The sequence below is a fragment of the Schistocerca gregaria genome, chromosome 3 (genome assembly GCF_023897955.1).
Source record: "Schistocerca gregaria isolate iqSchGreg1 chromosome 3, iqSchGreg1.2, whole genome shotgun sequence".
Taxonomy (NCBI): domain Eukaryota; kingdom Metazoa; phylum Arthropoda; class Insecta; order Orthoptera; family Acrididae; genus Schistocerca; species Schistocerca gregaria.
Genome location: NC_064922.1, coordinates 648,863,748 through 648,878,513, shown reverse-complemented (window position 1 = coordinate 648,878,513; position 14,766 = coordinate 648,863,748).

The window sequence follows — 14,766 nt, the reverse complement described above, 5'->3', positions numbered from 1 at the left end:
CATTAATATCTTTATTATTAACATTAATCTTTATTATTAACATTATTATCTGTATACAGCTTTCCTGCCACGCACTGCTTACATCGCCTTATTTATATGAAAGCGATGATATTCAATTAGTTAACCTTGTTCTGTGAAATTCATTCACGAGTAAAATCGCTCAGCTACATAAATCGTCCCGCTGTAGGTACTTAATGTTACCAGTGTGGAAACGGGCCGCATAGCTAATGTTTTATTGATGTAGAAATTTTAATTGTTGCTAGCAAATGAGTAATGAGTGATAAGCCAATGACACGATTTTGATGAGAGGAAGATTGTTCTTCACTTATTTATAACTATTAACACTGTCGTATAAGATGAAGAAATCGTGGTACAGTCCTAGGTGTGTAGAAGACCCAGAAGAAATCTTCACAGTTGTAAGAAACAACGTAAGAATATATTATTTAGTCAGTGTCGGAAGAACCAATAGATAAGTCTCACAACTGTCCACCAAAGACGTTCACAAGTCGTGTTAAGCTAATGTATGACGGTATAGGGTCGATGATTTAATGTATCATCTTCTAATTCCTCTGATTATTATTGTTATTACTATTACTTACTGCTTTCAGTACCCAAACCAACCCCTTCTGTTCGTCGAGTGTGACTTCCATCCAAAACATAGTGGTGGGCATCAGCTCCTCAGACTACAGGAATCAGTTTCATTTCCCTTGACCTAAAAAGATTTCGCTAACAATCAGAGTTTCATCTCTAGCCCACCAAACTGGTTTTCTCAAACATCTCTTCAACTCCACTTATGTGATCCTTCGTTGTGGTGGAGCCTATGCTACCTAGTAGCAATCGTTGAATGAATCCTACGCAGATACCTTGTTTCTGATTTCCACCTGCTCCATCAGTTGCAGTTATTCCATCTGCTTAATTAATGTACTGATAAAGCAAGTGCTAGCCACCTTGTTAACTCTTCGTTATCCACTTACTTGTACACTTTGTGCAGTAAAGTTACTCGAAAAGTCATTAACGAATTTCACTCAGGAGAAACACTCAGAGTGTGCTAATTGCACCAATCAGTGCTAAATGCATTTGCTCTCCTTCCTCGGCAGTTACCATTACAACCAAATTACGATAACACGTCACAAATGCACTTCTCATTTCTGCGAGATGTGGTTACTAACAGCGGGGATGCTAGACTGCCACCATGAAGTAGATGCATGAAAGCATTCCTGCCCTATAATGCAGATTTTACTAACAGTGCAGTATGTGATTGCTTTGTATTACCAGACTAGAATGTGGGTTACATATCCACCGATCTAGCTTCCTTGCAATGAAGCATGTATTACCATTACACTTGTTTACTCAACTGGGAATCACTCTGCCTTCTTCACATGTTATAATTTTTATCTCCTTTGGTTATTTCAGTTAAATGAATAGAATATCAATGTAGTTACTCACAGCACCTACAATATTTGGAGGAATCAGATGATGAAGAAAACAAAACACTAACAAAAGACACGATTACTGTCATCAGTACCAGAGAAACAACATCGATTCGTCAGAAAATTTCAGTAATGTAGTTTAATGTGATAATAAATCCGGACATTCTATTGATGCTGACACAGAACATGAAAGCATTTCGTTTTGAAAGTATACTGGCACCGAAGAAAATAGCTATCAGAAAGGCACTACCATTTTAGAACTAGTTGTTCAGAGAAAAAGTAGATACTTATCTACGAGTGCCCAATGAGCAAACAGTGTGAGAGTAGTCACACAGCTGGTAAAATGTATTAGACGGAGAATGGTGAAGCTAAAAACTATCGAGACGATATACGATCGCCGAAGCTTTAAAAGGTACCCTTAGGAACGGTTATTGGATCGCAAAGTATTAAAGTAGGCAGGGAAACAACATAAAAACATCCATTAATTCCTAGTGCAATCATATAGTTTTAATGTCCTTCCACATTGGATAGCCTCACTGGGTAGCCTCCCTGGATAGCCTTTACAGGTATTGTCCAAACTCTAGTCCACTCCTTTGCGGCACGTACAGCGTGAACCAGAACTCCACCCACAAACTTTCAGAAGTGGTAGTATGTTCTAAATCCAGAAAAATTGTAGTAACAAGAGCTCCAAAATGCATGTCTTAAAAACTACGAGCAATTGTACTGGAAAAAGACTTATTTCACTGTAGCGAAGATGAACAAGCGCTCATAGGTTTTCAGCTAAGCACTAAGGAGAAAGTATTCAACGAACTTTTTTTCTTTCATTTGGTCAATACTACTACCTGTTCAAACGGTATCTCTCCTAACAGTCACCAAGCAATTTGTGATTCCATTTTTATATCGTGTAACTGAAACAAGCCCAAATACACAGTGCTCATCACGTCCTTTACGCGACCCCCAATGTCTACTGAAAGCGTCGCTTGCTTGGTTATCCTTTACATTTAAAATGATTTTTAAGTGCATTATCACATGCCTATTCGACAGAGTGCTACTACATTAATCTAGCGTGATGTGTGTTTTATCGATATGTACGAGGGCTATCCAGAATGTAACAAATGTTACGGTCTATCGCGGCGATGGCTGGAGCTACAGGCGCGTTCTTGCTGCCATAACGTTCCTACTCTTAGTACGTATCCAGCGGTAGCACCGTGTGCTTTTGTCTCTGCCCCTTTGCTTTCTGTGACGTGTTAAAATGTGCGCTGCAACACAAAATCCCGCCACTTGTGAGGTGCGTTCTGTGATTAAGTTTTTATTGGCCAAAAACTGCTAACCAATTGAAATTTATCGCGAACTTTGTGATGTGTACGGAAACTGAATAATGAGAGAAAGCCGAGTACGTCAATGGTGCTGTGATTTTAAAAATGGCTGTACCGGTGTTTACTTTCAGGACCGCAGTGGTAGGCCTAGCTTTGTGACTAATGAACTGGTGATGGAAAGCAAAGATACAAATTCATGAAAATGCTCATTTCACGATTACGGAACTTTCGCAACATTTTGCAATTATTTTGTGGAGTTTGGCACATTAAATTTTGATGCATGAAACTGTGGCGGAGGTGCTAAGTTACCACAAATTTTGTGCAACATGTTTTACCAAAATCCTACGGAAAACTACGAAAAATAACGGAATACCACAGAAAACAGAGGTTAGCTGCAGCATTGATCTTCCAAGATTACGAGAAAAATGGTAATAAATTTATGGATCGTATCGTAACTGGTACAAGACCGTTAGATGTGAATCAAAAAGCCAGTTTATGGAATGGGGACACACAAATTACCCCAAGAAGAAAATGTTTGCTAATGCAGTCAACAGAGTGTTTTGGGATCTGAGGCAGTGGTTCTCGTCGATTTCTTTGAACGTGGCACAACAGTTAACTCGGAGAGGTGTCGTTAAACACTGACAAAGTTATGGCGGACGATACAAAACAAGAGATGGGTGAAACTTAGCGCAAAAGTTTTGTTTTTCTTTCGCGACACATACGTCCACACACGGACAGTCGTACCCGAGAGCTCCTATAGGGTTTCGGATGGGAAACCTTTGATCATCCACTGTATATCCAGCATATGGTGCTGAGCGGCTAACATCTTTACCCAGAAATGAAGGCATGGCTCTCTACTCAGCGCTCTGATACTGACACCAAACTGCGTGACGGTGTAAACCAATTGTCGCAATAGCAGACGGCAGATTTCTACAGAGACTGAATTGGAAAAACTTGTGCCACGATGTGATAATGGCCTTACTCTGAATGGCTATTATGTAGAAAAGTAGCTCAAGTGTGTACATTTAAAAAGCATAGAATAAAATTTCCTCCCCCCATGAACCATGGACCTTGCCGTTGGTGGGCAGGCTTGCGTGCCTCAGCGATACAGATAGCTGTACCGTAGGTGCAACCACAACGGAGGGGTATCTGTTGAGAGGACAGATAAACGCGTGGTTTCTGAAGAGGGGCATCAGCCTTTTCAGCAGTTGCAGGGGCAACAGTCTGGATGATTGCCTGATCTGACCTTGTAACACTAACCGAAACGGCCTTGCTGTGTTGGTACTGCGAACGGTTGAAAGCAAGAGGAAACTACAGCCGTAATTTTTCCCGACGGCATGCATCTTTACTGTATGGTTAATGGTAAAATATTCCGGAGGTAAAATAGTCCCTCATTCGGATCTCCGGGCGGGGACTACTCAAGAGGACGTCGTTATCAGGAAAAAGAAAACTGGCGTTCTAGGGATAGGAGCGTGGAATATCAGATCTCTTAATCGGGCAGGTAGGTTAGAAAATTTAAAAAGGGAAATGGACAGGTTAAAGTTAGATATAATGGGAATTAGTGAAGTTCGGTGGCAGGAGGAACAAGACTTTTGGTCAGGCGAATACAGGGTTATAAATACAAAGTCAAATAGGTGTAATGCAGGACTAGGTTTAATAATGAATAAAAAAATAGGAATGCGGGTAAGCTACTACAAACAGCATAGTGAACGCACTATTGTGGCCGGGATAGACACGAAGCCCACGCCTACTACAGTAGTACAAGTTTATATGCCAACTTGCTCTGCAAATGACGAAGAAATTGAGGAAATGAATGATGAAATAAAAGAAATTATTCAGATAGTAAAGGGAGACGAAAATTTAATAGTCATGGGTGACTAGAATTCGTTAGTAGGAAAATGGAGAGAAGGAAACATAATAGGTGAGTATGGATTGGGGGCAAGAAATGAAAGAGGAAGCCGTCTGGTAGAATTTTGCACAGAACACAACTTAATCATAGCTAACACTTGGTTCAAGAATCATAAAAGACGGTTGTATAAATGGAAGAAACCTGAAGATACTGACAGATTTCAGATAGATTATATAATGGTAAGACAGAGATTTAGGAACCAGGTTTTAAATTGTAAGACATTTCCAGGGACAGATATGGACTCTGACCACAATCTATTGGTTATGAACTGTAGATTTAAACTGAAGAAACAGCAAAAAGGTGGGAATTTAAGGAGGTGGGACCTGGATAAACTGACTAAATCAGAGGTTGTATAGAGTTTCAGGGAGAGCGTAAGGGAACAAATGGCAGGAATGGGGGAAAGAAATACAATAGAATAGGAATGGGTAGCTTTGAGGGATGAAGTAGTGAAGGTATCAGAGAATCAAGTAGGTAAAAAGATGAGGGCTAGTAGGAATCCTTGGGTAACCGAAGAAATATTGAATTTAATTGATGAAAGAAGAAAATATAAAAATGAGTAAATGAACTAGGCAAAAAGGAATTCAAACGTCTCAAAAATGCAAAATGACTAAGAAGGGATGGCTAGAGGATAATTGCAAGGATGTAGAGGCTTATCTCACTAGGGGTAAGGTAGATACTGCCTACAGGGAAATTAAAGAGACCATTGGAGAAAACAGAGCCACTTGTATGAATATCAAGAGCTCAGATGGAAACCCATTTCTAAGCAAAGAAGGGAAAGCAGAAAGGTGGAAGGAGTATATAAAGGGTCTTTACAAGGGCGACGTTATTGAGGACAATATTATGCAAATGGAAGAGGATGTAGATGAAGATGAAATGGGATACATGATACTGCGTGAAGAGTTTCACAGAGCACTGAAAGGCCTGAGTCGAAACAAGGCTCCGGGAGTAGACAACATTCCATTAGAACTACTGACGGCCTTGGGAGAGCCAGTCCTGACAAAACTCTAGCATCTGGTGAGAAAGATGTATGAGACAGCTGAAATACCCTCAGACTTCAAGAATAATATAATAATTCCAATCCCAAAGAAAGCAGGTGTTGACAGATGTGAAAATTACCGAAGTATCAGTTTAATAAGTCACAGCTGCAAAATACTAACGCGAATTCTTTACAGACGAATGGAAAAACTGGTAGATGCCGACCTTGGGGTAGATCAGTTTGGATTCCGTAGAAATATCGGAACACCTGAGGCAATACTGACCCTACGGCTTATCTTATAAGCTAGATTAAGGAAAGGCAAATCTACGTTTCTAGCATTTGTAGACTTAGAGAAAGCTTTTGACAATGTTGACTGGAATACTGTCTTTCAAATTCTGGAGGTGGCCGGGGTAAAATATAGGGAGCAAAAGGCTATTTAAAATTTGTATAGAAACAAAAGTTTTAAGAAACTTCCTGGCAGATTAGAAGTGTGTGCCCGACCGAGACTCGAACTCGGGACCTTTGCCTTTCGCGGGCAAGTGCTCTACCATCTGAGCCACCGAAGTACGACCCACGTCCGGTACTCACAGCTTTACTTCTGCCAGTATCCGTCTCCTACCTTCCAAACTTTACAGAAGCTCTCCTGCGAACCTGCAGAACTAGCACTCCTGAAAGAAAGGATATTGCGGAGACATGGCTTAGCCACAGCCTAGGGGATGTTTCCAGAATGAGATTTTCACTCTGCAGCAGAGTGTGCGCTGATATGAAACTTCCTGGCAAATGGTAGAGCACTTGCCCGCGAAAGGCAAAAGTCCCGAGTTCGAGTCTCGGTCGGGCACACAGTTTTAATCTGCCAGGAAGTTTCATATCAGCGCACACTCCGCTGCAGAGTGAAAATCTCATTCTGGAAAAGTTATAAGAGTTGAAAGGGCATGAAAGGGAATCAGTGGTTGGGAAGGGAGTGAGACAGGGTTGTAGCCTCTCCCCGATGTTATTCAATCTGTATATTGAGCAAGCAGTGAAGGAAACAAAAGAAAAATTAGGAGTAGGTATTAAAATCGATGGAGAAGAAATAAAAACTTTGAGGTTCGCCGATGACATTGTAATTCTGTCAGAGACAGCAAAGGACATGGAAGAGCAGTTGAACGGAATGTATAGTGTCTTGAAGGGAGGTTATAAGATGAAATCAATAAAAGCAAATGAGGGTAATGGAATGTAGTCGAATTAAGTCGGGTGATGTTGAGGTTATTAGATTAGGAAACGAGATACTTAAAGTAGTGAAGGAGTTTTGCTATTTGGGGAGCCAAATAACTGATGATGGTCGAAGTAGAGAGGATATAAAATGTAAACTGGCAATGGCAAGGAAAGCGTTTCTGAAAAAGAGAAATTTGTTAACATCGAGTATAGATTTAAGTGTCAGGAATTCGGTTCTGAAAGTATTTGTATGGTGTATAGCCATGTATGGAAGTGAATCATGGACGATAAATAGTTTGGACAAGAAGAGAATAGAAGCTTTCGAAATGTGGTGCTACAGAAGAATGCTGAAGATTAGATGGGTAGATCACATAACTAATGAGGAAGTATTGAAAAGGATTGGGGAGAATAGAAGTTTGTGGCACAACTTGACTAGAACAAGGGATCGTTTGGTAGGACATGTTCTGAGGCATCAAGGGATCACCAATTTAGTATTGGAGGGCAGCGTGGAGGGTAAAAATCGTAGAGGAGACCAAGAGATGAATACACCTAGCAGATTCAGAAGGATGTAGGTTGCAGTAGGTACTGGGAGATGAAGAAGCTTGCACAGGATAGAGTAGCATGGAGAGCTGCATCAAACCAGTCTCAGGACTGAAGACCACAACAACAACACAGAATAAAAGTTTGTTTATTCGCATTGTTAATGTCTAATTTCTGAAAGTCTCTTACTTTCTAGATAATCCTCGTATTAACAAGGACAGTACTCTAACAGCGATAACACTGCCCTGGCCCAAATTGACTCATACCTTTAAGCATGCAGGGTGCTAATTCGCTACTGGATTTCTGTTTATTCTTCATGTTTTACTGTCCTCATTAATATGAATATCGCAAAAGATCAATTTGCGAGAGACCTGTTTAGTGGAGAGGTAAAATTCCCATTTGAACTTCATGTTGTTTGTAGTGCGGAAAAAACCGGCGTTCTGTCCTGACACAGGGTGTCGCACGAAAGACGTGTCGGGGGATAAGCGTTTGGGCGACAACGCAGAAAAGAAACTGCAGATATCAGCGGAAACACCAGAGAAATTTCTGAACGACTCTTACGAGACACAGGCCGTATATATGTATGTGTACAGTGCTCGGTGTTCAGATGCGACTGACGGTACGGGAAAGAGATACACTGAAGAGTCAAAGAAACTGATACACCTGCGTAATATCCTGTAGGGACCCCGCGAACAAGCAAAATGCCGCAGCACAACGTCGCATGGACTCGACTGATGTCTGACGTAGTGCTGGAGGGAACTGGCACTATGAATCCTGCAGATATGTCCATAAATCCTTAAGAGTGCGAGAGGATGCAGATTTCTTCTGAACAGGACGACGCAAGGCATCCTAGATATGGTCATGTGGAAGAGTTTAAATTGAGAAGAGTGTTCTTGAAGCCACTCTGTAGCAATTTTGGACGTGTGGAGTGCCGCATTGTCCTGTTGGAATTTCTCAAGTCCGTCGAAATGCGCAATGGGCATGACTGGATGCAGGTATCAGAAATGATGCATATGTACGTGTCACTTTCCAGAGTTGCATCTACATGTATCAAGGGTCCCATATCGCTCCAACTTCACACGCCCCACACCATTACAGAGCCTCCATCTGCTTGAACAGTCTCCTGCGACATGTAGGGTCAATGGATTCATGCTCTTGACACAATTTAAAACGAGACTCGTCCGACCAGGCAACACGTTTCCAGTAATCAGCAGTGCAATGCCGATGTTCACGGGCCAAGGTGAGGCGTAGAGTTTTGTTTCATGCAGTCATCAAGGGTGCAAGAGTGGGTCTTGATCTCCGGAAGCCTATATCGAGGATGTTTCGTTAAATGGTTCGCACGCTGACACTAGTTGATGCGCAGCCGACCGCCATGTTCTATTCTGGGGTTTACGTATCCAGTAGCCATTTTCCATCGTATGCGACCTTCCATTAGTCTCTTTAACACGGTGTCACTTCTACAAACATTTTCTTTAGTAAACTCCGCATTATGTTTTAGTTTTAGACGTCGTCTGTTATTCTTTCCTTCTAATGTCCCTTGGAGGTTGTCTTCATCAGTCATCCACGCTGTAGCCGGCCGCGGTGGTCTCGCGGTTCTAGGCGCGCAGTCCGGAACCGTGCGACTGCTACGGTCGCAGGTTCGAATCCTGCCTCGGGCATGGATGTGTGTGATGTCCTTAGGTTAGTTAGGTTTAAGTAGTTCTAAGTTCTAGGGGACTAATGACCACAGCAGTTGCGTCCCATAGTGCTCAGAGCCATTTGAACCATCCACGCTGTAATACATGGTCAATCAAAGTATCCTTTCTCCAATTTAATACGAGGGCTTGCTCAAAAGTAATACTTCCGGATTTTGTACGCAAAAACTCATAACATTATCGAATAATAACAAAGTTTTAAATATGGCTGCTTGGTTCATTGACTGTTTCTAAACTGAAATTGAAACAAATGTGAGCCCTGGCTGAGTCGAGTCATGCTTTTTTTGGGGTAAGCCTTGGTTGCAGTCCTGTGGATCTATTTCTATGGATCTGAGCACTGTGGGATTCAACATCTCAGGTCATCAGTCCCCTTAGAACTTGTACCTAACTAACCTAAGGACATCACACACATCCATGCCCGAGGCAGAATTCGAACCTGCGACCGTAGCGGTCGCGCAGTTCCAGACTGTAGCGCCTAGAACTGCTCGGCCACTCCGACCGGCGGTTCTATTTCTACCCCGGTTATTGTGATAATGTTGCTGTCCTCTCCGTGTGTGGCAGCAGCAGCGTGTGTCGATACTAGTACTGCTGTACAATCTCTGGTGTGGCGGATATAGTTTCCGGCTGTGCGGTGTGTGACCAGTCGCTCATTTGGCATGGAGCAACAAGGAAGTCTCCGTCGCGTGTACTCTGCCCGGAGTCGCTCGCGGTGTGCACGTGCGGTTGGAGTGTGAGGTTCTGTTTGCGAGTGCTACGAAGTTCGCCGCCCACCGATCTTGCACACGAAAGTTGAGTCCCTACTTAACCTACTATCGAGTCTCAGCTCTTTAAATTTCATCGTTTGATTCTGGTTGTCGCTTTCGAGACATTCCCGAGAGCAACAACGTGTGTGTATTCAAGTCGACGAAGATTCCACCCGTCTTCCTGCGGAGTTTAACGTAATTTATTCTCTGTTATTGTAGATGACCAGTGATATCTTCTGCCTTGTAGCCGTTGACGTTCCGATTAATTGCCCTGGTCGTTGACGTAATTTTCGGCAGTGTACTTTCCTCGTCGTGTTGTTGCTCTCCAGCGTGGCGTGTAGTTCGACAGCTGAGGTATTGTTGGCCGGTGTGGGCGCCAATATTCTGTGTGTCGTTGTATTGAAGCCTTGTGGTCGTTTTGCTGGTTGCGTGGAGCGGAACTGATTTGCCTTCATATTAAGAAGTCGTTGGACAGGCTGCCTGTGTCACCTAAACGGGCGTTAGTGTTACAATCCCAGGCCAACCCTTGGAAACTTCTGAGCGCCTTTCCTTATGTGTTACATAGTTATTTCCATGATTGGGTTTTAGTTATTTGGTTGATGTGTGGCCTTCAGCCGAGCATCAATATTCCTTAAGGCAAGAGATTATTCCTTATGGGGGGCCTTCTACCGAATTTTATCTGAAATATTTCAAGGTAAGGGGTTCTGCCTTTTATAAATGAAACTATTCTTTCTAGGGCTTAAGCAGATAAATTATTTGTTGATGTGCAGCTGTCAGCCGAGTCTTAATATCTCTTAAATTAATGTTCTTGTCGTGCCCTTAGGGCCTGAGAGTATTTTTTATAGGGGCCTTCAGCCGAGTTTTATATGAAATATTTTAAGATACGGCCTCCTGCCTTTTATAAATGAAACTATTCTTTCTACGGCTTAAGCCGTCAAATTATTAGTTGACGTGCGGCCTTCAGCCGAGTTTTAATATCTCTTACATTAAGGTTCTTGTCTTGCCCTTAAGGCATTGTTATGCTTTTGTATGGGCTCTTCAGCCGAATTTTGCGTGAAATGTTTTAAGATAAGGCCCTCTGCCTTTTGATTGAAAACCTTCTTATTGCTTAAAATACGGCCTCCAGCCTAGTTCCATCAAAATTAAATTTGTAAGGCCTTCAGCCTTTTTAGATTGAAGATTTAGAAAATATTCTTGGGTGAAACCCTCAGAAGAACCCTGTATTTCTATTTCTTGCTTAGGCCTTGTGTCTTTGAGTATGGCCTTCAGCCGATGTAAAGTTAAAGGAGTCTGATAAAAGTTTTGAGTGTTTTGCATGCTTGTAATACTGTGTGTTGATGAATAAATTTTGTGTGTTGAGTGCTACTGACAGCAACTTATTTTTGCCCCTTTCCACAATCAAATCTGCTGTGTCGTGCTAGCCCAGGCACATCACTGGTAGCAGAACGTTGTTACATTTGTGCTTTCCATTCCAGTTACTGTCAGTTTCACCCATTTTTCTGTTCTATGGCACTATATTGTTTTGGTTGTTAATTGTTTCAGGTGTATTCTAATAGCGGTCAGACGGTGTCCAGGGATCGGCCTGTTCAAGAAGGACCATCTTGTTTACGAGTTGGTAAAAAGGCGCCAACCTACTGAGGGCAGTGTTCTGGAGTTAGTGGTCAGTTTGCGGGCTGCCGTTCTTCATCCGGTTGACGTCACGCCGGCGGTGGTGGGTGAGACAGGTGCGGCCATTGAATTTTTGTTTAAGGCTATCAGAGGCCTTGAAGATACTATTTGTGTTTTGGAAGGAATCAAACCTATTGACAGTCAGCTGGATAGGGTGCGGTCGTAGTTAGTGCATTTAACTAATCGGATAGCAGATTTGGGCATGTTGGCCTTGGAAGATCATCGTAAAAAACTAACAGTTGAGCTGGGAGCTTTGGTTAGCGCATTACAGTTTAAGCTTACGTGTTTAGGATTGGATGTGAAGAGGACTGAAGAGCGGGACTTGCTGTGTCAGAGAGAGGGTGACAGCGTGCCCGGCGATGGTACTGTTACATCCTCTGTCAAGTTAGACAAAATATTTGCCAAGTTGCCTAATCCTCTGGCGTATTTCTTCCGAGATATTACTGAATTAGTTGTGGAATGACTTGAACATGTTGCGAAACTATTATGGTTGTTGGTTCCTGAGCCTTGGTAAAATTTGCTGTTTTGAAGAGCGCACCGCAGCGGGTAGTGTGTAGCAGTCTTCGACCATAGATACTAGTACACTGGCCATGCTGTGCAGAAGCTATAGGGCTGGTGCGGCTCCATAATAAACCACGTGACTGTTTGCAAAATGTGGCGGGATTTCAAATCAGCGGTCTGCCATCCTATGTTTGCATCATATTTTATCCACATTTCTCAATTGACTGCCAAACGCTTCCATAAAAAAAATGAAATTACTTTTTTATTTGCGAAAAACTATGCCAGAACTACGTTTGACCAGGATTGGCTCGCAGTACGATTTTTAAGATCTAACAAATACATCGAACGCCTCTCTGTTGGACAGCGGGACGAAATTACTATAAACTATCTATTAAAATAAAATGTCGTTAAAATTCTTTTAAACAGTAAGAGTGGGTTCGTGTCAAAACTTTATACACTGGATTCGCTCTAGTCACTTATAAAAGCTCTAATCACTTATAAAAGAAAATGGAAATTATTTCAACTATAGGTGCCAAATTTGTCGACTTTAGGAGCAGGTCCATTTTAGAGTATTAATTGTAGGTGCAGTTCAAAGGTTCAGTTACTACTATTTTTACAAAAATTTAAACTATCAGTTTAAAAAAATGATATTTTAGATGAAGGGTGAGACTTTGAAGTTTCAGAAAATAATTTTGGAGCCTACATTTATTTAATAGTATTAGAAGGTAGAAAAAAATTCTCTTCATTTGTCGACTATAGGTGCTCTTACCGTATTATAATCTCACTTGTATATACAAAACGGCGCGTATGTGCAGATGGCTTAAAGTTTTTCCGTTTCAGGGTCTGTATCCAAAGCTGCGTTCGGTTTTCATCCTTAGGGAACCTATGAGTTGGAACGAGAAACGGTTATACTTACTTCTGTAACCGAAATATTACAGATACTTTACAAAATGTAATATGAGTCTGACTTTACAGGCATCACTTTCAACACTTTAATTTACTTGATACTCTATTTCAACTGTAAAAAAACATATAATAGTCACATAATGTAATATGAGTCTGACTTTACAGGCACCACTTTCAACACTTGAATTTACTTGATATTCTATTTCAACTGTAGAAAACATATAATAGTCACTTCAGCAGATTTCAATAAATGCATCTACACTATCATAGAAACACTTACACGTGAAATGTAATGCCATTTCCCCCGACAAAACGCTGAGTACAGCCATAAGCGCAATGCGAATCAACCATGTTTTGCCAACATTCACGTGACTTTAGCCCAGGGATATTGGAGCCACGAAACTGACGTTAGGGCCAGTGTATTATATTTATGGTTGAAGGTAGCAGTCGCCCTCGGTTTCTGGCGTTGGCGCCGCTGTGGCATCGCAGCTTTGGTGTCTCCTTTGGTGGAAAATGGGAAAGGTCGCCTGTTCACGTGCATTTAAGGGGCGCTATAAGTTCGTCAGGTCTCTCCCATCCCCGCCCCCTGCCATGTCTTCATCGTTGTGTCCTCCCTACCCTCCATCTCTACACTCTTCATCTCCTTTCCCAAGGTAGCTTCCATCAACTCCCCCTCCCGGATGATGCCCTCTCTCCCTCCATTTATCCCTACTATCAACTCTGATCCTCACTCCCCCTCCTTTCCTCTGACCTTTTTCCAGGCTCCCTCTCCCCCCCTTTCCATCCTCTTTTTTCCGCACCTCTCCTCTCTCTGCCCCCTTCTCTCCCCCAAGTCCTTTTGCTTTCCCTCCTCTGCCTCTTCTCATTCCCTCTCGCTTCTGCCATGCCCCTCTTCCCCCTTATGAGTCCTCTCCCTCCTTGGTTCTCCCCCTTTCGTTTTTTCCTCTCCTTCCTCCTCTGCCTTAGGCTCAGGAGTGTCACCTTTGTGCCGCCATTTTCATGCAGTGTTTTACAGTGAGTGTTCCATGTTGTGTCTTTTGGAAAGTGTTGCGAACGGCCATCATACTAACGCTGGTCGTGATTTTTTATCTCTTGTGAACAGAAACCAGACAGTCGTCATGTTTTTTAATTGTGTGTCTACAATGTCACTTGTCAGATTCTTGTGTATTTCATTAACATTGCCAACCCCTTTTGCTTTCTGTTTTAACTTTCCGCATTTTTCCGCCACTTTACACAGTAAGTCACCGTTTTATCGCCTGTTTTTCTTGTTTCTTTTCTTCTTCCGTTTTTAAAAAAAGTCTGTAGGCTGTAGAGCAGCGTACTAAGCTGCTGCCAGCACGCCCCGTTCGGGGGAATTGAAAATCAATAAAGAAAAAAATAACTCGCCAATGGTAGTCTGTCAGTCTCGGCGAGTATAGGCAGTGTGTCAGTCTCGGCGAGTCTGGTCAGTTGGTCAGCCAGGTCAGTGTGGGACAGTCAGTGTCTGTCTGTCGTACGGAGTGCTAGTATGTGTTAGGCCGCCAGTCTGCTCGAGTTTGTTCAGGCAATGGACATTGGCGGTGGGATTGCTCGGTATGTCGGTCTCTTCCCAGGGCAGGGATGTCGGGTAGCCTGAGGACATGTTTCCTCTGCAGGGGTGGGTCCGACCGAGTCTATCGCTTAGTCAATGCCGGTCTGCCGTCTGGAGTGCCAGGATGTCTGTCGTTCAGATCGACCTTTAAGGCCGGTTGGATCGATCGGTTGGTCGGTCGTGCACTGAGACAGAAGATGCCTTGTCCGTCTTGAGCGTCGGCGCATGCGAGATCGCCACATGGGAGCCAGTGGGCCGCGCCGCATAGCGAGGAGTAGTGGCTTCGCAGCCGACGCGAGAGCAACAAGAGTCAACCCAC